Consider the following 26,417-nt stretch of genomic DNA (forward strand, 5'->3'; position numbering starts at 1 on the left):
TGGACCTTCACAACCAACTGTATCAGGTGCTTTTGCAAAAACAACTCAATACAAACAGGGCAGTGTGCAATGGAAAACTTGTACTGGCAACATATAAAGCCAAAGACACAGTGTCATTCCACACAGTGGACAAATCATCATGTAAAGCCATGATCCAAACACTTGATCCACTTTATGAGTTGCATTGGAGGAAATTCTTTTCCAAAACCGCCATTCCAGACTTGTAGAACAAAGTTCGACAGGATATCCTTATGGATTAGTGAATAAAACACTGTAAACAATGGAAGATTGCTGCGACCACATTGCAAATTTGTCATGGCGGTGTAGCAAAGACAGACCCCCCCCCCCAAGTCCGTCCCCCCGACATTTTCTTATTGTGATTTTTATCTATTTATTTTTCAGTGCCGGTAATACCATATGCCTTGGTAAGATAAGCGGACTGTTTGAGGATATATTAAAAAAAATGGATACTGTCCAACTCTGAGTCTTATTCTTGGAGTTTTGCCATTGTGCACATCAGTTGTGATATAATTTTACTCACTGGCTTCACTGTAGAGATCTTTGACACAGCACCACCGCTGGACTCAGCTTTACAGTGGTGAGTTGTGGGCAGCTGAGCACGAGTGTCGGACATGTTTCAGCAAGTCCAATGACCACATATTTGTAAGTGAAAACAAAGGTGCAAGTTAGAAGTAATTACCTAAAATGTCCATTACAGTGTTCCATCACATTGCCGAAGGTACTTCCTGGTTCAGCTTGCAGGAATGACTCGTCGTAGTACCCACTGAAAAACTACCCTAGCCATCCAACGCATTCTCAGCTCATGGCATCATATATTGACGCTGTTGACAAAGCTTTGAACTATGACACATTAGGTACCATTTGGTGTTTGTTAAACTTCTGCCCTGATATATGAATATTCATGACATATGTTGGGGGTAAAGTTTAGGTTTGGAGTTAGGCAGTGGTTAACCCATCGCATCTTATTGCCAGGGTTAGCATCATAGATAGATCAGTGCTTGGTCGACAGTGTCATTATATGATGCCGTGATATAAGACTTGGTTCAGGCATGATAATTGTGAAGTCTTCGGTAATGGGAAATGACTTACACAGTCTAATGGAGGCTGTAGTTGTTGAAAGGACACCATTGTAGAGTTGCATCTGGCATTGGTGCCGTGTCCAAACTCTCCACAATGAAGCCAGTGAGTAAACTAATATCATAACCAAAATGCACGATGGCAAAACTCCACAAATAAAACCCAGGTTATTAAAAAAAAATTGAATGGTCCTTTAAATATATCTGGTAATGATCAGAACAGTCACTCCAGAATCAGGATGGTTGATAGATCTGAGACGAGTTTGTGATTGTGTGTGTGTCATAGGACCGAGACTCCGGCAGCACCACCCTCATCACCAGAAACCGTCAGTAGAGAGGCACTGAGCAGCCTGACGAGGCAGACAGAACCAGACAGTGGAACCAATGGATCTCAGCTGTCGTCTACCAGGGAAGGAACACTGTGTGGAACCAAGCAGAAATTCAGCGCACTAGACCAGGAACTGAACCCCCTTTTTTTTCCTGTAATATGGATCCCAATTCTACTCCAGGCTCCCACCACACGTATGCTTTTCCTACATAGCCCCTCTCCTCAACAAAGTCATCAGATGGGTGCTGGTTTGTATAGTGAAGTGTGTACTGAAGGTGTAATTTTATGTTCACCATTTTCGTCTAATCAGTTCCTCATCCAGGGAACTCAACCATCAGTATTTTACACAGCCACAATCGTTTCAGCATTGTCGATTAGGCAACACTCACTCCAGCTGTTTGTTTGACTGACTGATTGACTGACAACTTGAAAGAAGTTTCCAGATGTTTTCGGAAGTATCGGCCACCTTTGAAGACACTCGGTCATGAATGGAGGAAAATGGCATAAAAATTGTTAAACAATCCATGCGGGAACAAAAGTAGATATTCATCTATTTATATTGTTTTACACACTAAGAGGGCGCTTAGGTATACAATACGTTCTGATGAATAATGTAACTAAAGTCATTGTAGTCTAACCCAGAATATTTCTTATAGTATGTTGCATGTAGAAGTACATTGACTTCAACTGTAAATGAGTTACTTGCTTCAAATTGGATGCTTGTAATTGTTTTGCATGGCAAGCATTAACATTCTGTCGGCTTGAAACAATGTCTGTGTTACCTCTTTCAAATATTTTAGCAATATTTCATTAACAGATTAACAAAGAACTATATGGGGAATAATAATATGTAATGTTTATTAATGAAATTATAACGCGTGAAAATGACGAATTGTATATGTTCTTGGCTGTAGAAATATTTGTCGTGAAACAGTCAGTGAATGTCTATATTTATTTGTGTGAGTATTACAACGTTTGAGTTGGGTGTGCGTGAATGTGTGTGTTTTGTGTGTTTTAGCGTAGAATTTTGGAACCAGCAAAAAAAAAAGGAAGAAAAAAAAAGAGAGAAAAAAAAACCTTGTAAAGACATTTTGTAAAAATGGAATTGTAAATACAGTCTTCATGTTACATGTTATTTTTCCATGGTAGAACCTGTACAAACTGCTAAGTAATAAAATAATCCTTAACCTTACCCCTCTTGCCATTTTGTTTAATTGGAAGTGCTCTGAGCGCTCAATAGACGCGCTTCTCCTCGCAGCGTTGGACTGTTTGGCAGATGCTTGTGCTTATTTTGGCTGTCGGAGGTCTAATGCCAGACTTCCAACACAGTGTAGTCACTGATGGATGCAGACATGAACTCTGCAAGTCTAAATAAACAGGTCATCTGGCTCGCCCACCAGCCAGAATGAATGTACTGTAGCGACCCTGCACTGCTGGGAGTGCTGATTAGCGGAGTCAGCCTATCGCCCCTCCCCCCCCGCTCTCTTCCAATCACGGGAATGCGTGTTATGTCGTTCAGTGTGCGTGCTTGTGGTTGGTGGAGCAGAGGGGAGGAGGGGGCTGGCCCCGCTGGTTACTGATTGGTTGTCGTCGTTTTTCAGCGAGGGGGCGTGGCTACCTGTGGCTCGTGGAGATAATGGCGGCCTGTGCGCCGTGGCTTGCGGCCGGCGACAAGAGAATGAAGACGACGTTCGGTCGTGAGTTCCGTGTGGGTTCAAAGCAAAGTGGGAGGCGAGACCGTAATTTCAAGACTCAGATTTGGACACACTGGACTAAACGGTACACTTTTCAAAATAGGCAAACGCAATGCAGGCGGATGCGACTACTGTAGGCAAGAAGACACATTAGAGCAGTGTTTCTCAACCCAGTCCTCAAGGACCCCCTATCCTGCATATTTTCTTTGCAACCCTGAATAGGTACCTGTTTGTAGTTATTCAACCAATCAGCAATGAATTTTGTCAGACGTTGCACACCTTGCATAATTAAGTGCTGCGAGATGATTGGTCGAGTAAGTACAAGCAGGGCCACCTATGCAGGGTTACAATGAAAATCTGCAGGATAGGGGGGTCCTTGAGGAGTGGGTTGAGAAACACTGCATTAGAGTCTATATGATATATAGACGTTATGATATATTGCCAGAAATATGAGGCGGAAAAAAAGGCGTCCGACTCAAAATCTCAGGAAAATAAAAATACAGTTTGATTTAGTAGATATTCTGCAGAAGAATTCAACTGTTATTAAGTCTTGTTTCAGTTTCTTTAGAGTAACTCATTTAAGATTTGAGGGGTTTTTTGTTTGTTTTTTTGGGGCGGGGGGGGGTAGTGTAAAATAATGGACGTTCTGATCTACACTCCGTACCAGCTGGTGGCGGTAATGCATCAATTCGTAGTTTGCCAACCGCCAATAAACACGAAGAAGAAGAAAAGAAGACGAAGAAGAAGAAAAGAAGACGAAGAAGAAGTATTGGTAGTAGTATTAGTAGTAGTAGTTCTGTGTGAGCTTTATAGCGGTGAACGCTGCAACACTAGCTGGGGTCGGCCGCCTGTCAACGTAACGCTCTGCCTTTCAAAAGAGTTGCGTGGTTGAAAAGTTTTAAATCCTTGACCAGTTTTCTGCCTTTCGCTCTCATGAAATGAAACCGGGGAAATGTCTGTAAGAGTATAAAGCCCGTTGTGGAGCGGGTGACACGACGAGAGTTGGAGTCTGTGTGTGTAGAATCTAATCTGTGGAATCAACATCTTTGGCTGGGTTACTTGTCTGTTTGAGAGGATACCCTGTTTAGCTAACAGTACATTGTACAAACGCAGAACAGCCTCGTTAAACACCCACGTACGATCTACCTACACTTATTGTTTATGTAACCGGTTATTTTCTTGCCCGGTGCGGGATTCGAAACGAGGTGTATTGCACCACAAGGCGACACCACTGACCGCTCGGCTAAAGGGTCAGACCCGTTAGCTAGGGGGCTAACGCGTCTTATTAGTAGTTTACATTTATCGAAACGAGTTCACAGAGAATCCATTTTAATCATAACTCCATGTGGAGTAATTTTAGGGGGATGGATGGATACATAGACTTAGTGATGGGCGATATGAAAAATATCCCAATAATCCTAGAAGTTTATATCAGTATATATGGCACAATATGTGCCCTGTGATGGCCTGTCCAGGGCAGAGCCCTAGAAAGAGAGAGTTACGTCAATGGGCCACTTATTTAACAGCAATGGCGGATCATGGGAGCCCCGGATAGTTCCAAACAGTGCGCATAGAACATGTGTCACGTTGGAATATTGTGTTGGTAAATAAGGCTGTAACGCTTTAAGAGCAAGCTCTGGGGTCGGACTCTGATTGGTTGGTAGGGAGGGGCGAATGAGGAAGTAGTTGTTGTTGTGTGGCGCGAACGGTATTGGGAGCTCCGCGCAAGGGGAAGGAAATATTATTACTAAGAACTGTGATATATTGGGACCTATGTCAACGTTTTGTGCAGCTGTGAAGAAGGATTAAATGTGTTTTCCAAAGAGAGAAGACGGTGTCCTCGCCATTTTCAGACGAAGTGAACTATTGAGCCGTGTTGGGTTGTACTCCGGAGTTTAGCTAGCTAGCTAGCACCAGGCAGTGACGGACAGCGCCGGCGAACTTCGGCCCTGGATCCGAAATAAATTCGGTTCCCCTGTAACTTCCGGCGAAGGTAGTCAGAAGACAGAGACAGGAAAAGTAACTATATCTATATATAAATGTAAAAATCTGAAAATATGGGCTAGTAGTTGCCACAAATCGCGGCTAAGCAGTTCATTTAAATCAGTGGTTCTCAACCTTTTTGGGCTCCTGGACCCCCTGCGTATTTTGATCTACCCTGAGGACCCCTCCACCAGATCTTGGGGGAGGGGGTTGCAATTTGATAGAAACAGTAGAAACTGCATTTTAAATTGCATTATAGCATGTATTCACTCTTTGGGGCAAAAATAAGAGCTTTCAGTTGTAACTTAGATATAGTTAACAAAACAGAATTCTTATGCAGTAACTTTCAGATATATGTAACAAAACAGAATATGTATTCAGTAACTTTCAGATATATGTAACAAAACAGAATATGTATTCAGTAACTTTCAGATATAGTTAACAAAACAGAATTCTTATGCAGTAACTTTCAGATATATGTAACAAAACAGAATATGTATTCAGTAACTTTCAGATATATGTAACAAAACAGAATATGTATTCAGTAACTTTCAGATATATGTAACAACAGAATTCTTATGCAGTAACTTTTAACAATGCAAACGGGAGCGAGATCTCTTATTAAAATACAATAAATTACACTTGTGAAACAGATGTAATTAGAGAAAAAAGTCCTGTTACCCTTTATAGTTTAGGTAGATAAAGGTCTCAGTCACATTTGAGTAAAATAATCCTATGTCATCGGATCTTTTTTTTAAAGATATTTTATTTTCACGGACCCCTTGCAATTACACCACGGACCGCTAGGGGTCCGAGGACCCCCGGTTGAGAAACACTGATTTAAATGACCCGCCAAGCTTCGTTTGGAACTGTTCGGCGGCTACATGAACCACGTGACCCTCTCGCGTTCTGACCCCTCATTGACACAACTCTCTCTTTCTAGGGCCCTGGTCCAGGGTGTCTCCCCGCCTGCTGCCCAATGACTGCTGGGATAGGCTCCAGCATCCCCGCGACCCTGAGAGCAAGATAAGCAGTTTGGATAATGGATGGATGGATGTCACAATATCTGCTTACATAGGCAGAAATACCCTGTTTAAGAATCCAACTGAGGTTTATCACATTAAACTGTTTGGGCAAAGTATAACATAGAACCAAAACTAGTTTTAAAATAACACTCCCTTAAAATATTTCAGGCTTCATTTTGTGTGAAGTCGTAGGTTATACATTTTTAATTCAGACCACAAGTTTATGTGTCAGGATATCACAATAATCAGATTTGATCCCAAATACAATAACATTGAAGGTTGATCAACAGAACATAGAGTCTTACCTGCCTGCTCCTATCTGCACGCGAGGTGCCTTGCTCATGGGAAGCAGTGATGGCTGTTGAAGGATAAGAATACGACTTTTGCTGACTTACCTTGCTTAGCGGGGCTGAGGATGTGAGCCCCTGACTTTGCAGTTATGAACCATTTGTCTATGAATACCCACAGTATCTTTGTGCCCAGATTGCTGGGTGGTCCGGTTTAGTCCAGGGTATGCTGCTGGATCTGCAGACCTGGCTTTCAGACGACTAAAGCTGTTGGCTGTGCGGTCTAATGCTGCGCTGCCATACTTCTGTGTCAAACAATCCTACCTCACCTTGCCCGTGAACTCACAGATGTTTAGTTTTCCCAAACAGAAATACTCTGATGGGTATAGGGTTATTTGTTATGCTGAACAAACAGTGCTGGAAAGTATTCACTTCTCCTCTGCTTTGAGACAGATACAGAAGACTAATGTTGGTGTTATGTCTTAACATCTACAGTGTGAATCCTATGTATATGTGGGTTTTATGTGCACGTGTAGTATGTGTACGTGTACATGTGTGTGCATTTGTATGTGTATTGGAGACGGTATAGCCCTTTCCCCCTGTGCCAAAAAAAGGCTGTCGGCCCTGGAAGGACATTCAAATTTCAGCGTGGTCAATGTCTATTCTCATCGCTGCCCTTGTCCGTGGCAAAGAAGTAATTATTCTGAGCCCTCGTTCTCACACACTCGGCCCCTTCAGTCAGTCAGTGCTTCACCACTCACCTCTCAGGGATGTTGTTTATGTACAGTTCTATTATGTCACAGGAGATTAGTTCCTCTCAGTCTGTGCACGCTAATCCCCCCTCTCTTTTCCAGGAGCCTGGCCAGTGTTTAGCCAAGGCTCCTTTCTCTGCGAGCGAGCCCGGCCCCCTTTCTCTTTCACGCTGTCCCAGTCGCTTTCACACACACACACACACACACACACACACACACACACACACACACACACACACACACACACACACCGAATACCACGGCCCTCAAGTGTGAAAACCTCAAAACAAAGGGCCTCCAGCCTCCTTTGAGGCACGTTGCAAGAAGTCCAAGTCTCGGAGGGTATAAAAGGAGCGAAAAACTGCAACAACTAAATAAAAGGCCGTTTGTCGAGACAAAAGCTTTGTCTCCGATGGTACAAGCCCAGAGAGGGCTTATTCACTCCGCATGACATTACATCCCTATTGTGGAAGTCAGAGGATATTGTTTTCAAATTTAGACAGATATTTCTGAAAACAATAATATTCAGATGGCCCTTTGACTGTTCCCAGTCAGTTGAATATTTACCCTTTGGCTGTTTGACACCAGTGTTGTTTCTTCTTTTTTTTTTGTTTTGTTTTGTTGTTTTATTTGAATGGAAAATAAAACACTGAGTCCTTTCAGAGGAGCGCCACAAAGCTAGTTTGTTTCTCCCACACATTTCCCCTGACCCGTTAGCACCCGTTCTGCAGATTAACATTGCAATGAGCCGTGCTTCGCTATTTGTCAAATCCTGCGAGTCCTGTCGGAGGGTCAACCTGCAACAGTCGAAAGAATAACTGTAACATTACCCTCTGAAGGATGAGTGGGATTTTAGCTTTTGACGAGAGGTACAATCCCGGTTCCGCTTTGAAGTATGAAGTGCAATGTAAAATGGATGGACTTTACTTTTGCCTCTTTTTTTTCCACTCTTCAGATGACATAGATTATAACCTGAACAATTTGAAAGCTCCCAATTCTTCTGCTCCCGGGGGGTGGGATTCAGGGTCAGCAAGATTGTCTGGCAGAGCCGAGCGTTCTTTTCCTAGATCACTACCACATGGACCGAGTCCATTCACGCTGGTATTCTTTAGATATGATGAGATGGAATATATTGTCTGTGAGATTGATGAAAAATAACCACATTGCACCCCCCCCTCCCCACCACCACCACCACCACCATCACCCCTCCCCCCTCCATTAGGAAAGGCAATGTTGCTCTAATGCGGTGGTATGGTGAGAACTCTGACCTTGCCCTGGGCTGTGGCATGTTTCTGGTTAGGCTCTGGTGAGTGGGACCGGGCAGGGGGACACATGAAAGGCTGTCTCTTGTCAGGCCGCAAGGATGTTCAGTCTAAGTCTAATGAAGACCAGAGCACACGGACGGACCTGAGAACATGCATGGCGCACATTATACAACCGTTCGAGCGGGCAGTACATCAGCAGAGAAAGCTAGTTTCGCCGGTATGCCCGTTTCTCTTAGCGGAGAAGCAGATAAGCGCGCTTCTTGCCGTGATTAGAAAGAATTGGGAGGTTGCGGTACGGCGGAGAATAAACACGTCCAGAGACAGACAGTCACAGGGATTTGGATAACTCTTGTCTTTCATTTAAGCGAGCATCCCCCTTGACTTTTTTGACTCCACAATGCACACCATGGTTTAGCAGTGTCTGTATTTGGAGACTGTTGGTGTCTACTTGGATTACTTGGGTCTAAGGTTATCTGGGCAATAACTCAATAACTGTTGCTGAGTCTGTCGAATCCTGAAACGACGTTATCTCTTTTTTTGTTTTACAGGGACCCAGAGCGTCAAAGATGTGACACCCAATCGTTGTGTGACCTTGCTGTGGATGGAACGATTTGGGATCGTCGTCTGAAGTTTGTAACTGGATGTAGGTCTAGCATTGACTGCACATTTTCAGATGAGTTGCTGACCTCACGTATAGTTTACATCATATCCTGACGGGACGCTCAGCACTGACAGTGTAAAACGCACGCTGTTGCACCCGTACAACAGGGCTAAAGCTAGCTAGCCAAAACCCAGTTCTGTGGAGGAAACCCACGTGGGCAAGAACAAGCGATAGAATACGAGGGAAGGGCTAAGAGAGAACAATGACGAGGCTGCAGAAAAATAGATATTTTGCTGATTTTCTTACCAAAGACTGCATATATTTTTGCAGGGACTCGCTCATAAACATCCCCCGCCTCACCCCACGCAGACGATGCAGCTAAACCACGGGCTACATGTCACGTTGTGAGTCAGCGGGTTTGAACACACGAGCTGCGTTGGATCCGAAACCCTTCGTAAGTACATTTTGATGTGTAATTCAGCTCCCGTGCAACTTCTCCCGACACACCTTCTGCTGATACTACCAAAGCCGCTCACCTAACGGACCGTTTCCCATAAATTTGGCCGGCTGACAGCCTCTCTGCGAGAGGACCTGCTATTACTCGGGGTTGGGTCAAAGGTAAACAAGAGGTCTGCAGAGAACTCGGTTAGTGTTTGTGTTTACAAAGAAAGCCTCCCCAGAGGAACCATTATACCCCCCCGCCCCACCATCCCTCTTCCCTGACCAAACATCCTTCTTCACAGGCGTACAAAGTGGAGAGATCATGCAAAGAGGTACCATCCAGCGGGGCGGCCGTCGCTTATAATCCCCTCTGATTAGTGCTAATCCACTTAATGCCCTTTCCTGGGGATAAACAAATATTGACCTATGTGACCCGCTCATAATTAATGAAGTTAGGAAGGTCTTCCCCTGCCACATAGCTTTCAGCATTGTCTTCCGTTCAGAGTGGGCTCCAACGCTGTAGCGTACTGAGGTACTGAATATGAAGTTCTGAATATGAAGTACTGAATATGAAGTTCTGAATATGAAGTTCTGAATATGAAGTTCTGAATATGAAGTACTGAATATGAAGTACTGTAAAGTCAAGCACGTATTCATCCTAGGTGCAAAATGGAGTCGTCAATTCCTTTGTTGTGTTGTTTTTTTTAATCCACCAACACCACCTCCATCTTGAAATGATAACTTTATTTCTTTTTTGGGGAGGGGGGATTTCCCCCCCCTTTTTCTCCCCAATTGTATCCGGACAATTTACCCCGTTCTTCCGAGCCGTCCCGGTCGCTGCTCCACCCCCTCTGCCGATCCGGGGAGGGCTGCAGACTACCATATGCCTCAGCCGCTTCTTTTCACCTGACGGTGAGGAGGTTCACCAGGGGGACATAGTGCGTTCCCCCTCCCCCACCCCTGAACAGGCGCCCCGACCGACCAGAGGAGGCGCTAGTGCAGCGACTGGGACACATACCCCCATCCCGCTCCCCACCCGCAGACACGGCCAATTGTTGTCTGTAGGGACGCCCGGCCAAGCCGGAGGTAACACAGGGATTCGAACCGGCGATCCCCGTGTTGGTAGGCAATGGAATAGACCGCCACGCTACGTGGACGCCAACAGCTTTATTTCTATTAACATTAATGGATGGTGTTACTGGAAAGGGGGATGTCCACCACCGGGAAATGAACGAAAAATAACTAAACATGAAAACAGTAAAAAACAAAACTTGATTACAAAACAAAATCGCAGTGTGTGTATGTGTGTGTGTGTGTGTGTGTGTGTGTGTGTATTGGGTTATTTTTTCCGCCATCCTTTCTCTCTTTTTAAACAGTAATAAGCAACAGAGGAAAGAAGGGATTATATCAGATGAACATGAGTTAAGATGGGGGAGTGTGGGGGGGAGTGTACAGGGAGAGGAGTTTTATTAAGAAAGTCATCTGTGTGATTCTTGGATTGTTGTGTAGTGCGACCGCTTCGCTCTCTGCCTACACACCCACCCTGGGGAGGGGGAGGGTGGGGGGGTGACTAGTGCCGAAGGGCGACTTGCTGCCTAGTGTTCCTCTCTCTAGTGAAGTCAGCACGCAGGGTCAGGGAATGGGACGGTAGCCCAGCCTCAGGCAGATCAAAGTTCACAGGTCAGCCTGGACCCAGGAGGACGGGGCTGCAACGGGAGGGCAGGACCGGCGCTCGGGGACAAGACTAAAGGTCAGAGGTTGAGTTCAGCTGGCATTCACACACAGGATGTTCAGACAGATTCTGTCGAGGGAGAACAGAGGGTCCTTCACGTTTCCACCTGAGTTTCCCCCAGGACACGTTACCAACGTGTAGACTGGCTTCTTTCTCTTTTAAAGGGAAACAATACCCATTTTCATCTCTCTCTCTCTCGCTCTCTCTCTCTCTCTCTCTCTCTCTCTCTCTCTCTCTCTCTCTCTCTCTCTCTCTCTCTCGGTCTCTTTCTTCTTTCTCTCTTGGTCTCTCTCTCTCTCTCTTGGTCTCTTTCTTCTTTCTCTCTTGGTCTCTCTCTCTCTCTCTTGGTCTCTCTTCTTTCTCTCTTGGTCTCTCTCTCTCTCTTGGTCTCTCTCTCTCGGTCTCTTTCTTCTTTCTCTCTTGGTCTCGCTCTCTCTCTCGGTCTCTTTCTTCTTTCTCTCTTGGTCTCTCTCTCTCTTGGTCTCTCTCTCTCGGTCTCTTTCTTCTTTCTCTCTTGGTCTCGCTCTCTCTCTCGGTCTCTTTCTTCTTTCTCTCTTGGTCTCCCTCTCTCTTGCTCTCTCTCACTCTCTCTCTCTCTCGCTTGCTCTCTCTCTTGGTCTCTTTCTTCTTTCTCTCTTGTCTCTCTCTCTCTCTCTCTCTCTCTCTCTCTCTCTCTCTCTCGCTCTCTCGCTCTTGGTCTCTTTCTTCTTTCTCTCTTGGTCTCTCTCTCTCTTGCTCTCTCTCTCGGTCTCTTTCTCAGTCTCTCTCTCTCTCTTTCTCTCTCACTCTCTCTCTATGTGTGTGGGGGGGGGGGGTATCACTCCTTTAGCAGCCGTAATACTGAGCAGTCGTCTGTGTGTCTCTGAAACGCCGCCAGAAAGTGTGTCTGTCACTGGCGGTTGCTGGCAAATCCTTGAATGTGAAAACTTGACTTCCTGGTTTACCGATAAGTCAGTTTTATTTGTGTAGCCTAATATCACAAATTACAAATTTGCCTCAGTGGGCTTTACAGCAACACAACATCCTGTCCTTAGACCCTCGCATCGGATAAGGAGCAACTCCCTAAAAATACCCCTTTAACGGGGAGAAAAAATAGGAAGAAACCTCGGGGAGGGCAACAGAAGAGGGGTCTCTCTCCCAAGACGCACAACGTGCGATGGATGCTGTGTTTACACAATTTACACAATACAACATTGAAAGAGGATGACAGAATTATAATGGAATTATAAAATCTATGAAGAATATGATGAGGAGGATGCCAAGCAGGTCCAGACGCCACCAGAACAGTCCAGGACCCGAGCCACATGACCAGCATTGCCGTATAAAAAGGAAAAAAGAAAAAGTCAGTCACACGTTTTAGTGAGAGAAGGATGTACAATTGATACAGGATAACAAAATGATATGGATTTATAAGATATAGAAAAAGAAAATGTGATGAGGGATGCCAAGCGGTGTCCAGGTGGCGACCACCGTCACCATGGAGACCTGATAAGCTGCACTCCATGAGACGATGCAAATAAGAGCAAAGCATACAGCTGCATACTGTAGTGTTGTTAGTCACCATTTCATATGCAGCTTTATGTGGAGCTGACATTCACATTTTGTTATACATGGAGCACGTCAGCAAACCAGGAAGTACGTTTTCACATGGGCCACCAGTGACGCCGCTAGTGGACGGTTTTCCCACACAGTTTTGGTGGCATTTCAGAGACACACACAAGACTTGCCAGTACTGTGGCTGCTGATGGAGTGTTATCCCTATGGCATACCAGATCTACTACTACTACTACCACTACTACTACTACTACTACCACTACCACTACTACTACTACTACCACTACTACCACTACTACTACTACCACTACTACTATTACTACTACTACCACTACTACTACTACTACTACTACCACTGCTACCACTCTCTGCTGCTCCCGTTAGGGGACGCCACAGCGGCTCATCCGTTTCCATCTCTTCCTGTCCTCTGCATCTTCCTCTGTCACACCAGCCACCTGCATGTCCTCCCTCACCACATCCATGAACCTCCTGTTTGGCCTTCCTCTTCTCCTCTTCCCTGGCAGCTCCATATTCAGCATCCTTCTCCAAATACACCCAGCATCTCTCCTCCACACATGTCCAAACCATCTCAGTCTTGTCTCTCTTGCCTTGTCTCCAATCCGTCCAACCTGAGCGGTCCCTCTAATATACTAGTTCCTATCTGGTATCTGGACTCTGGCGTATCTGGCATGCCCTACGGCAGGGGTGCCCAACTCCAGGCCTCGAGGGCTGCAGTGTCTGCGGGCATTTGCTGCAACCATGCGCTACACCACCCGATTTAACTAATTAGCTCACCTCTTGGACCAAGGAGGGAAAGGAATTAGTTAAATCAGGTGGTGCAGTGCATGGTTGCAACAACTAGCTGCAGACACCGCGGCCCTGGAGGCCTGGAGTTGGGCACCCCTGCCCCACGGCACACCGGACAAGATTGAAAATTGCGATCGTTTCCCTTTAAGCGCTGGACAGCGGACTCGAGACTTGCAGGCCGCGTTTTTCCAGCTCTGCAGCACCAGAACTGAGGCGTGAACGGGACGACACATCTGCATTTCAAACCGCTGGTTCAAGGTCCGGACTGCAACAGGTGTAATTTGACGGGACGGATATAAAATGGCTGTTTGCACCGCCGCCTTCAGGCTTTTGCAAAATTAACGTCTCCTGTGGCCAAAAAAAAAAAAAGATGGCGTGAAAAGAAAAAAGAAACTTCGGAGAATCGTTTGAAAATTAAAATGCGCACGTCTCATTTGTCACCAACTTGGTCAAACAAACATCAGACTGGCGAGGTTTCACAGGTTAGAACACTGCTGCTTAGTTTATTTATTCATTTATTATTTTTCCCCCCAATTGCACTTGGCCAATTACCCCGCTCTTCCGAGCCGTCCCCGGTCGCTGCTCCACCCCCTGTCCCCATCCTTGGAGGGCTGCAGACTACCACATGCCTCCTCCCATACATGTGGAGTTGCCATCACTCTACCCCCCCCCCCCCAAACAGGCACCCCAACTGACCAGAGGAGGCACTAGCACAGCGACAAGGACACATACCCACATCCGGCTTCCTACCCGCAGACCCCAATTGTGTCTGTAGGGACGCCCGACCAAGCCGGAGGTAACACGGGGATTCAAACCGGCGAGCCCTGTGTTGGTAGGCAATAGAATAGACCGCTATGCTACCCGGATGCCCCCAAACACTGGTTCAATTCTTTGAGAGAGGGAAAAAAAAAAGTTCAGTTTCTATGTGATTGCTTCAGGCTGTTGAAGTCTGTCCATCAAACGAAGCGTCTACATGTCCGTCCACTGAGCTCTGAACTGGGACAGCCTGCGAAGGATCAGTGCACATGTGAACCACATCCAGACCAACACTGTAAGTGTATCTAGCTGTTGTGTGTTGTTGGATGGCAGGATAGTGGTCTCTTGATAACACCAAGGAGGCCACAGAGTGTTTTTTTTGTTGTGTGACTTGTGTTAAATCCATCTGCTGTATTGGGAGAAGCGAGTGGAGGCGTGGGCTGGACGGGGACCATGAAATTGATTAGACTGTAAAGGACTGACTTCAGTGTCCAAACACCGGCCGTGGACGCCAGAGCCATCACAGTGCCTGAGCACGTGAGTGAAGCGCAGGCTGTCGGTGATTGGCTCCGCTAATAAAGCAGCATGAGAGTAACGTGATGGGTGTTATTTTGTAGCCGACACGCCGAGCCGCGATACAACACGCCGACACACGACTCTGACCAGCCAGCGTTTACAACATGAGGTCCGGCACCTCACCCCCCCCCCCCCCGTGTGTGTGTGTGAAGTCAAGTCAATTTTATTTGTATAGCCCAATATCGTGTGTGTGCGCACGCACAAGCGTGTGTGTGTTGTGGTGTGTGTGTGCATGCACAACCATATGCACAAGCATGTGTGTGCACGTGTGATGTATGTGTGTGCACAAGTGTGTGTATGTGTGTGTGCATGCGTGTACAAGTCTGTGTGCATGCATGCATAAGCATGTGTGTGTACGTGTGTGTGTGCACGCACAACCGCGTGTGCGTGCGTGCACAATTGTGTGTGCGCGCGCGCGTGTGCACAAGTGTGTGTGCTGCTTGTGTAAGCACAAGCGTGCGTGTGCACGTGTGATGTATGTGTGTGTGCACAACTGTATGTGCATGCGTGTACAAGTGTGTGCAGGCGCGTGTGTGTGTGCGCGCACAAGCTTGCGTGTGAGTGTGTGTGCACGTGTGCTGTGTGTGCGCGCGCTCCAAGGCTAAGAGCTCATTTCCAGCCTGATGATCACAGGCACCATTGATTGTAATGGTGGCGAGCAGGCTCGTCCTGCCTGTGGCGAGCGGAGGAGTCTGGACGTGTTTAACGCAGGAACTTTTATGTTTTTTTTATCCCCGTACGGACGCCGAATTCTGATGTTGCGGGCGGCTGGCTCTCATTAAGGGAACATGATGTCAAACAGAGTGCCTGGCTGGTGAAAGTCAGCTATTCTCGCTCTCCGGCCCGTCAGTGTCTCTCTTCCGAGACCCCTGCGTGCACGCCGCGTGGTTCGAGCTTTGAGGCGTGTAGGTTTCTGCTGTGGCTGGTTACACGCCACGAAGGAAACGCTCATAGCGTAACGTGCACGGATAAGTAGACACGTGAGCCGCTGGCTAACGGGGCGGAGCCTCCAGTCGACTGGTTAACGTTGTCGCCCGCGGCGCGGGAGATCCGAGCTCGCGTCCCAGCTGTGACGGCACGGCCGAGCTGCCCCCGAACTCACCACAATAGTGTAACGTGCTTGGGTAAGTAGACACGTTGGTCCTTGACTAACGGGTCGGACCCTTTAGTCGACTGGTTAACGTTGTCGCTTGCGGTGCAGGAGATAGAGGTTCGCGTCCCGGCTGTGGCGACGGTCTCCCAAACTGCCCCCCGAATTTAACCACAATAGTGTAACGTACTTGGGTAAGTAGACACGTTGGTCCTTGACTAACGGGTCGGACCCTTTAGTCGACTGGTTAACGTTGTCGCTTGCGGTGCAGGAGATACGGGTTCGCGCCCCGGCTGTGGCGACGGTATCTCGGACTGCCCCCCGAATCCGCCACAATATGAACGTCCCGACCGTAAATTAATGTCCATCTCGAAATTAAAAAAGCAGAGTCATCTCGCCGGACGGCTTTTCCCCCATCATCTTTTAAAGGAGCAAAAGCAGGATGACGTGTCCAAGCGGAGACTCCGCTCGTGAGCTCGTAGGAATGCGTGGATGGAAACCGCGCCAGACGCTTCCGTGACTCTGACGTCAGCGACGGAGGAGTTCGGGCGTCGCGGCAGCGTTTCCGGCGCTCGGAGGCCCACTCTTGTTTGTCTTTGATGGCGGGGGGGGGGGGGGGGGTTGGAGATCTACGTAGACCGCCATGAGTCATGACAAGTGTTCTGGATGAGCCTTCGCGACTGCCGCCACCCACAGTCGCCTCGGTCATCTGCGTCACGGCTGCGCCCCTGCACAGCCACGCCCACCGAAGCGCTCGCTGACCAGCCGTTTTCATAGCTCTGCCGATCATGGAGATAACCGTGTTGACGACCGGGGCGTCCGGGTTGCGTAGCGGTCTATTCCGTTGCCTACCGACACGGGGATCGCCGGATCGAATCCCCGCGTTGCCCCCGGCTTGGTCGGGCGTCTACAGACACAACTGGCCGTGTCTTTGTGGGTAGCTGGACGTGGGTATGTGTCCTGGTCACTGCAATAGCGCCTCCTCTGGTCGGTAGGGGCGCCTGTTCGGGGAGGGAGGGAGGGGGGGGATAGCGTGATCCTCCCACGCGCTACCTCCTCCTGGCGAAACTCCTCAGTGTCAGGTGAAAAGAAGCGGCTGGTGACTCCACATGTATGGGAGGAGGCATGGTGGTCGTCTGCAGCCCTCCCCGGATCGGCAGAGGGGGTGGAGCAGCGACCGGGACAGCCCGGAGGAGTGGGGTGATTGGGGAGATACAATTGGAGAGAAAAAACAAAAACAAAACAAATGCTGATGAGTGATGACTGATGGCGACACCTCTTAACAAAGGTGGTGCAGGAGGCGTGGCTTAACGTCGCCTTCCCCGGGAAAGAGTGGCGGGATAAACCCGCAACAAAACAGCTCCGTCGTAAATCCCAGTTTGAATGCGCAGTCGCGTTTATGGCTTTTCGGAGCCTGCTCGCAACATCAACTGTTACGTTTGTGTCGAGGTGCTGAGTGCACCCAAGATTTAGGCGAGCCGAGGGAGGCCCCGGGTTTCGGTGTCGGGACAGGCCAACGCGGCCGCGCGGCCTGTAACACATTTTATGGCTCTCGTGGGGGGTGGGGTGGGGGGGGTGAACATATGGGATACATGTTAGGAGGGTTTACGCTGCACAGCTAAAGGGGAAACCATCTCTCTTTTTCCAGGCTTTGATGATAGGTCACCGTTAACCACGTACCACCCCGGGGAGGAACGACGTTATCAACTGTCTCGCACTTTGAGGGACGGCCTGCTTTTTGTCCGTCCGACAGACAGGGGAAATTCATTTGTCAGGCTCTGTTCATAACCACATTATGTATATATATATATAGATATGTGTATGTATGTGTGCATGTATTCACGTTGTCTGACAGCACCGTTGCGTATTGGCCTTGCAGGCCGCTTGGACGAAATGATCAATTTGAAGAGAAATCCCCTCACAGGTGAATTCCCGCAGTTCGGCTGACATGAACATGCGCTACACGATATTCTCCAATTGCAGAGGTTATGTCTAAGCTACACAGGGGTCTCCCGTTCTCACGAAGCCCCGAGTCAGTTTGGCTTGGAGAAACTCCGGGAATGGCATGTCATGATGCATGCTCAGTAGTCCGGGTAAGGAACTCAGAAGAAGGTTGGGTCGGTTCGTCTGGACACCACGTTTATTGACAGATACGTGTCGTCACTCAACTAAGTGACCTCTTCGGTCTAAACTTGTGCAGGCGATGATTTTATACTTAGCTGTTGTGTTATCTTTTTATTGTCTACCCTGCTTTGTTTTGATTTTATGCTGCGTGATACAGGGCTGCCTGCTTTCTTAACTGTTCTGCAAGGTGTCGAGTGATCTGAGAGGCGCCCACAAATGAAATGTAGTATTATTATTATTAAACTGACTGCAGGTATCCCCACCCTTTATAAACAATACAGTTGCATAACGACCGAAACCAACGACCGGTTTCATATGGGTGTGACCATTAATGAGAGTCTCGGTGGCCATGTGCACTAGTCACAGAGGACGAGGGAATGCTGCAGTCACAGCAGTCGGTGTGTTTACATGCACAGTCGAGTCCAGCTACGGTTATAGCTCGATTAGGCCGTGTAACTGGACTACGGTCGTTGTCCCAGTATACAAGAACCGGGGGAGAATCAATTTATTGGAAGTCTGTCCCACCCCGGTACGGTAGGTGGCGATATGCCCCCTTTCAGATGGTTACTATCGGACCGCGGGAACTGTGGGTCATGCGCAGAACGCCTAGGCCAGTTCGGGGCCAATTGAAGCGTATACATGCCAGAGTAAATCGATCCCCGACCCGCGTTATCTAGGTGTGTTGGTCCCACTTCGAGAAATTCGATGTAGCACGATTTCAGTCGGACTAACACGTTTACGTGTATTTTAAAGGTCCAGTTGTAGTCGGACTAACACAATAAATGGACTTTTTCTAACATCATGGAAACGTGGTCCTTGTAAGATGGTGACAGATGTGTAACGACCAAAACATGAACCTGGTCGTTGGTGTCAGTTGTTATACATCTGTCACCATCTTACAATGCTGTGCAAACATTCCCTAATCCTCTTTGAATAGTACACATGACCTTCGAGGCTCCAGTGAATGGTCCCGGTAATTTGCATATGAAACCGATGGTTGGTTTCAGTCGTTAGGCGGCTGCATTGGACTGTGTTGTTTCTAAGGGCGGGACGCCTGCAGTCAGTTTAGGCTGAAGAGTGATGACACGTGTTTGTCAACAAACATTGTATCCAGATGAACTGATTCAGCCTTCTTTGATCTAAGAATGGCAACTCCTAGGGCGTCTTGGTAGCGTAGCGGTCTATTCCGTCGCCTACCAACATGGGGATCACCGGTTCGAATCCCTGTGTTGCCTCCGGCTTGGTCAGGCGTCCCCTACAGATACATTTGGCCGTGTGTCCGGGTGGGAAGCCGGATGTGGGGATGTGTCCTGGTCGCTGCACTTGCGCGCCTCCTCTGGTCGGTCAGGGTGCCTGTTCGGGGGGGGGGGGGAATGGTGTGATCCTCCCACGCGCTACATCCCCTGGAGAAACTCCTCACTGTCAGGTGAAAAGAAGCAGCTGGCGACTCCACATGTATCGGAGGAGGTATGTGGTAGTCTGCAGCCCCCCCCCCCCCGGATCAGCAGAGGGGGTGGAGCAGCGACCGGGACAGCTCGGAAGAGTGGGGTAATTGGCCAAGTACAATTGGGGGGAAAAGGGGGGGGGAGGGGTCGGCACCTTCTCTTGTAACATCAGTATCACTCCTGATGAACCCCATAATCCCTGCACGCAGCGCCAAGATGCACACGCGTTAGCCGAACAAACAAACAAGCAAACGCGTTCCCCCTTTTCGATTTGGGATTAATTAATGCCTCTATATGCGCTGTGGTATTCCCACTCCCCACATGTATGGAGTGTGGAATACCGTGATGGTGCTGCCAGAGCTCGGCCTCGGCCCCAGCTCATCTCCGCGCCCATCTAAAAAAACACGGGCCTTTAAAGCAACGCCCCAAAGAAAATGAAATATCGTGCGGTTTAAAAAAAAAAAGGGAAAACCTGATTGGAAACAGCTCCGCTAACATGAAACCAGAAATCTCTCAGACTCGTGTCGTTGCCGTTCTAAAATAGACCGTTTGAAATGCCGGGGTAGTTTGATTAAAAGAGATTGACAGCCCGGTGAGTTACTGTCGTGGCGGCGGCGGCGGCGGGAAGGAGCGTGTTTTTGATTTCTCCTGAGGAGAATCCTTCACCTCCCCAGCAGTTCCTTTAATAGAAAGACAGCGGCTTTCATGTGATCCGGCAGGCAGGGCCCGTAATGCATCACAGATCCTCCAAGGCCCTGACAATATTTCACCGTCCCTGCTGCGGTGGGCTTTCTGGAAGGGTCTCCCTATTAATCTTAATGATACTTAGAGCAGTGTTCGCACACTTGACCCAGTTTTTTGGCCGCGGCTATGTTATATAACCCCCCCCCCCCGTGTCATAAAACTGAAGACAATTATAATGTAATTAGGTAAGACATGGTGAAAATCGTCTCGCGCTTTAGGCCTCCTGCACTTTATGTCTCATCACGTGCCTCTGATCAGCGTATTTATGTTGTTTACCAGACAGCTCAGCATTGCTTTCACTAGTGAGCTGTTCATATTCTAACCCCCCCCCCCACCCCCCCTTTATCTCCCGGTTGTACTTGGCCAATTACCCCACTCTTCCCGAGCCGTCCCGGTCGCTGCTCCACCCCCTCCTCCGATGTGGAGTTGCCAGCCGCTTCCTTTCACCTGACCGTGAGGAGTTTCGCCAGGGGTCGTAGTGCGTGGGTGGATCACACTATCCCCCCCCCCCTCCAGTTCCCCCTCCCCGTTTAACAGGTGCCCTGACCGACCAGAGGAGGAGGTAGTGCCGCGACCAGGACGCATACCCGCATCCGACTTCCCACCCGCGGACGCGGCCTGTAGGGATGCCCGACCAACCCTGGGGGGGTAACACGGGGATTTGAACAGGCGATCCCAGTGTAGCCGCTCATATTCTCCAGTGCTCTGCTACAGACATGCACATTTAGTGGGCAGTGCGTGCAGCGTTGTCGGTGGCCAGACTAAGCGACCTAATCCATCAGGTCGGCGCAGCTAATTGCAGCGGTGCCGCTTTCCTTGTGGTTTTCGGAGCGCTGACCTCGGTCACCTACCGCCTGCGCCGCGCGTCCCCGATCCCTCCGCGGTCGTGTTATTTCACAGGACTCGAAGAAACCCAGCACTTCCCGCCGCCTGGTGCAACACTTCCAATGCTCGGTGATTAACTTAATTAGCATGACCAAATCAGAAGCCGGGAAGCGGTAATATGTAAAGATAATAAGAAAGCCAAACATTTTATTAACTAACCACTCCAGCGGTCGCTGTGAAATCCCCGCGGTAGACGTCTGGTCGCGCTGTACGATCTGTCTTTCATAGACCACCGGCACCCGCTGCCAAGAATAGCACTCGGGCTGATGTGTCTGGCTCTTGTTAGCGGGGATAGGTCTGTTTTGAGCTCAGCCTTTCCGCGGGCCGGGCCGGGCCGCGTGTTGTTGTGGTTAGGGAAGACCGTGGCCCGCTCGCGTGTGATCGCCCGCTGACAGAGACGGTCGGCTCTGCTAAATGACACACCTCAAATCAACTGATGCTCTGCCAATGTGAGTCATCCCTCTCTCTCAGAGAGAGAGAGGGATGACTCAGAGAGAGAGAGAGAGAGAGAGAGGCCTCCCCCATTACCCCCATAAACCACTTTGAACAGGTGTCAGGGGGCATTATTTTTCTGTCTCGTCTCTCTTTTGCGCCTTTGTTTGTCCGTCCTGCCTTCTTTCAGGTCTCGTAATTGTGCAGCCGAGGCGCTTTGGAAATGGTTTTTCCGCCCTATTCTTCTCTATCTGTGTCAGACACGAACTTGACACACCTGCTCTTTTATTTTTTACTTTATCGTATTTTATTTCGGCGTTCGTCTCTGCCGTTTATCAGAAGTGACCTCTTCCCAGGCGGCGGGGCCCTTTGCATTCCAGCCAGCCAGACATTCGGTGTGAGCAAACACCAAAATGAGGTCGCAAGCGGAGGACGCGTGTTTCTTCGGGTCGGCCCTGTGCGAACTTGACACGTGAAGGAAGGCCCTGCTCATTGACATGCACGCACACGAATCACGGTCACACGCGCATAGCTGCTCTGGTTCTGCCGCGTGCGTGACGGTCCAATACATTTCTAACAAGCAGAATAATACAGCATCATCACGCACCTAATGTCGGCATTAGAGAATCGATCAGTCAAGTTGCATTTTATATAGCGCTTTTTTAGCCGCAACAGCCCCTCAAAGCACTTTACATCAACATGGGTAATTATGCAGTTGCCATGCATAATTAATAACCCCAGGATCAGGATCGGGATCATGTTTATTGGCCGTGTAGGTTTGCACACACGTGGAATTTGACTCTGGTTTCGTGGCTCTCTCAGTGTACTGGACATAGAATAACAACACTACCACACAACAATCTTCACATATTGGGCGTCCGGGTAGCGTGGCGGCCTATTCTGTTGCCTACCAACACAGGGATCACCGGTTCGAATCCCCGTGTTATCCCCGGCTTGGCCGGGCGTCCCTACAGACACAACTGGCCGCATCTGCGGGTGGGAAGCCGGATGTGGGAATGTGTTCTGGTCGCTGCACCAGCGCCTCCTCTGGTCGGTTGGGGCACCTATTCAGGGGGGGAGGGGGCACTGGGGGGAATAGAGTGATGGCAACTTCACATGTGTTGGAGGAGGAGGCATGTGGTAGTCTGCAACCCTCCCCGGATCGGCAGAGGGGGTGGAGCAGCGACCGGGGCAGCTCGGAATCATGGGGTAATTGGCCGGGTACAACTGGGGAGAAAAAGGGGCAAACACCCCCCCCCCCAAAAAAAATCTTCAGATATATACACAAGGATTGATTTATACAGGTGAAATAGAATAGAATAGAACTTTATTTGTCATTGTACAAGTACAACGAAATTTGAAAGTGCAGTTCTTCTCAGTGCAGAAATAAGAGGTGATGAGGTGCAGAGAATATATCAGAGATGCTGAAACAGATGTTAGCAGGTTACTTACATACATGCCTGAGATTGATGGACATGACGGAGTGTACCAGTATACAGGCCTGTACAATGTAAAGTGCAGTATATACACAGTGGTTAGATTTATTTGACAGTGTTAAGCGTTCATTTGAATGGCAGCCTGCGGAAAGAAACAGTTTTTATATCTGGTTGTTTTGGGGTACAGTGCTCTGTAGCGCCTGCCAGAGGGGAGGAGTTGGAATAGGTCTTGACCAGGGTATGATGGCTCTGCAGTGATGTTGCCTGTCCGTTTCCTGAGTCTGGAGGTGTATGAACCCTGAATAGAGGGCAGGTTGGCGCCAACGATTTTCTCTGCAGACCTAACTGTCCGTTCTAGTCTTTTCCCTGTCTCGTTTGGTGGCCGATCCAAACCAGACAGTGATGGATGTGCAGAGGACCGACTGGATTATTGCAGTGTAGAGCTGAATCAGCAGTTCCTGCGGCAGGTTGAACTTTCTGAGCTGGCGGAGAAAGTACATCTTCAGCTGGGCCTTCTTGATGATCATGCCTATCTTGGATACCCATCTGAGGTCCTGGGAGATTGTGGAACCCAGAAATCTGTAGGTTTTCTTGTTTTGGGGGAGTTCCCCCTTTTTCTCCCCAATTGTACTTGGCCAATTCCGAGCTGTCCCGGTCACTGCTCCACCCCCTCTGCCGATCCGGGGAAGGATGCCTCCTCCGATATATGTGGAGTCGCCAGCCGCTTCTTTTCACCTGACAGTAAGGAGTTTCACCAGGGCGACGTAGCACTTGGGAGAATCACGCTATTTCCCCCAGTTCCCCCTCCCCCCTGAACAGACGCCCCGACCAACCAGAGGAGGCGCGCAAGTGCAGCGACCAGGACACATACCCACATCTGGCTTCCCACCCGCAGACACAACCAATTATGTCTGTAGGGATGCTTGACCAAGCCGGAGGTAACCCGGGGATTTGAACCGGCGATCCCCGTGTTGGTAGGCAACGGAGTAGACCACCACACTACCCAGACGCCCCAAATCTGTAGGTTCTGACTGCAGACACTGTGCTGTTGAGCAATGGTGAGGGGGGGCAGTGTTGGGGGGGGCTCCTCCTGAAGTCCACTGTCATCTGCACTGTTTTGAGCGTGTTCAGCTTGTTGAGGTTGTTCTAGAACATCATCAAGTCAGCTCAGCTGTCGCTTGATTTTGCCATGTTGAAGTATGACAGTATGTTCCAGCTCAATATTTCAGGTCTGTAGCCTACGCTTCATTCAGATTTTAGATCATTTTCCCGACCAGTCATTACACGTAGCCCACGGTCATAGCCACATGCATGTAGCTCTCCACCACACGTCTGGAAGTGTTGGCAAATTTATTCAGCGATCCTCGCAGTGGCTTACGAGATTCTTCCTTCTTTTTAATTTTTTTTCTCCCTTTTCTCAGCACCCGACTCGTGTTTACGAAATCGGTCACACTCTCGTGCAGCCGCCATCGTTTCCCCTTACCCTTCTACCTCGCCGCGAGCAGGGAGATGGAGCACGCGCTACGTCACATATCGAAAATGAAGAAACATGAAAAAATTGTTCAATTTTTTTTTTCTCCACGTGACCTTGACTATGCATAATGGAGTTTCATTTTAGAAGCATGTTGGGTCAAGAACAGTCATTAAAAAAAAAATTATGGCCTGGCGGCCTGTCCAGGATGTCTCCTCGCCTGCCGCCCAACGACTGCTGGGATAGGCTCCAGCATCCTCGTGACCCTGAGAGCAAGATGAGCAGTTTGGATAATGGATGGACGGATGGGTGGATGGATTAAAAAGAAACTGCAGGTGCAGTATCGCAGGCCAGGTGCGAGGCCCTGTGCCGTCACGGTTCTGGGGTTTCTTCACCGGGATGACTCTTGACTTTTGTCTTTATCCTGACTGTACTCTGATCCTCTTAATAGACTCAAAACCTGCCTTGACTTTCATCCAAGTCCAGAACTATTAAACATACAGATAATTCCCTCTCGCCAAGGCCTGTCAGCCGTTCGGAGAGGCTGGTTTTAATTGACTTGTTGTCCATGTGGTTGGAATATTCACGTGCCTTGCCGTGGGCACTTTATCTCCCCGTCACAAGGTGCTGTCGGTTGTATGTTTCACATCTAAAACCAGTAATTGAATAGATGGGGTTTTGATGGATGTTTCGAGGAAGTCCCTTTCCTATTTAAATATTCATGGACCTGCGGCCCGGAGGAGCGAGACAAGAAGCCAAAGCAAACCTGCGGACAATAATAGCACCCCTTCAAGTTTCCCCCCCCTGTCTGCTTCTCGTTACAGTAAGTACATTCTCAGAGCTACCATCCCGCTCCGTGTTCCGCGCTGCAGTCTCTCCGGTGGACCTAAAATAACGGAGGATGGTTGGCCTGCGAAGCCAAGCGGTTGAGCGGATGGAACAAAAAGAAAAAAAGGGAAAGAAATGGCTCCGCATCGTGCTGTTTTGGTAAATGGCGGGTCGCTGGAGACGTAATTGACTGCGCGTCGGTTGGCGCGTTCGCATTTCGCTCGGCTTTTACGAGCTTCCTTTGTATTTTCTTACACGCGGCGCTGGTCGAGCGCGACCGTTAATGCCACGCCATTTGAACCATGTAACTCATGTTACAGGGTTTGCCTCTGGCATCGTGCCCCCCCCTCCCCGCGCTCCTTATCCACTCTCGGCCCTTCAGTCCAAGCAAATCCCACTTGAGATCTTGTCCGTCACAATAGGGCCCATTAATGCTACAGCACGGGGGCGGTTGCTAGCCGAGGCCGCAGTCTGGCGCACCGCAAGCGTCACACCTTTAACAATGTGCTAGGAGGCAGCTCCGGCCGGGGGGTTTTGAACATAGCTGTTCACACTTAATACAGACCTTTCGAATAGTAAATATGAATGAGGCATGAGGAGTGTCTCGCAAATTCATGCTGGGCAACTTCCACCAATTATTACAGTTTGCGAAAGGACGCGATAAGCTGACAGCTGAAGTGTTAACAGCTAGTTGGAGCTCGAACCCGCTCAAGTTCACACGGATAAAGTAATGCCGGGTTTCTGGAGGAGAAGTGAGGAGCGACACGTAATAGAAGCTTAAGTCAACGGTGGGGGGGGGGGGGGGTTGTTGGAAAACGCGGTCCAGCGAGCGAGGCTGAGCTGGTTGAAGAGGCTTTATACCAGGCCAAAAAATTACCAGGTAGAAATTACCGGAGGCATAATTCCAAGGTTCACCACGATACCCCCATAACAAGGATCACAAGGACGTGAATTATTGGAGGCGGTGACTGCTGCCAGCAAAGCAGGAATGTGGGGCTTTTTACAGCAAAACACATCTTAACCATAGCAAGAGGGGTTGACTCATTAGTGTCATAAAAAAACCC

General features: G+C 48.8%; 1 protein-coding gene across 1 annotated transcript in view; it reads left to right on the plus strand.

Moving 5' to 3' along the window:
• Positions 1-26,417, plus strand: part of LOC130121001 (anosmin-1) — an 87,032-nt gene that overhangs the window by 50,024 nt on the left and 10,591 nt on the right.

The sequence above is a fragment of the Lampris incognitus genome, chromosome 11 (assembly GCF_029633865.1).
Source record: "Lampris incognitus isolate fLamInc1 chromosome 11, fLamInc1.hap2, whole genome shotgun sequence".
In the NCBI taxonomy this organism is placed as follows: Eukaryota; Metazoa; Chordata; class Actinopteri; order Lampriformes; family Lampridae; genus Lampris; species Lampris incognitus.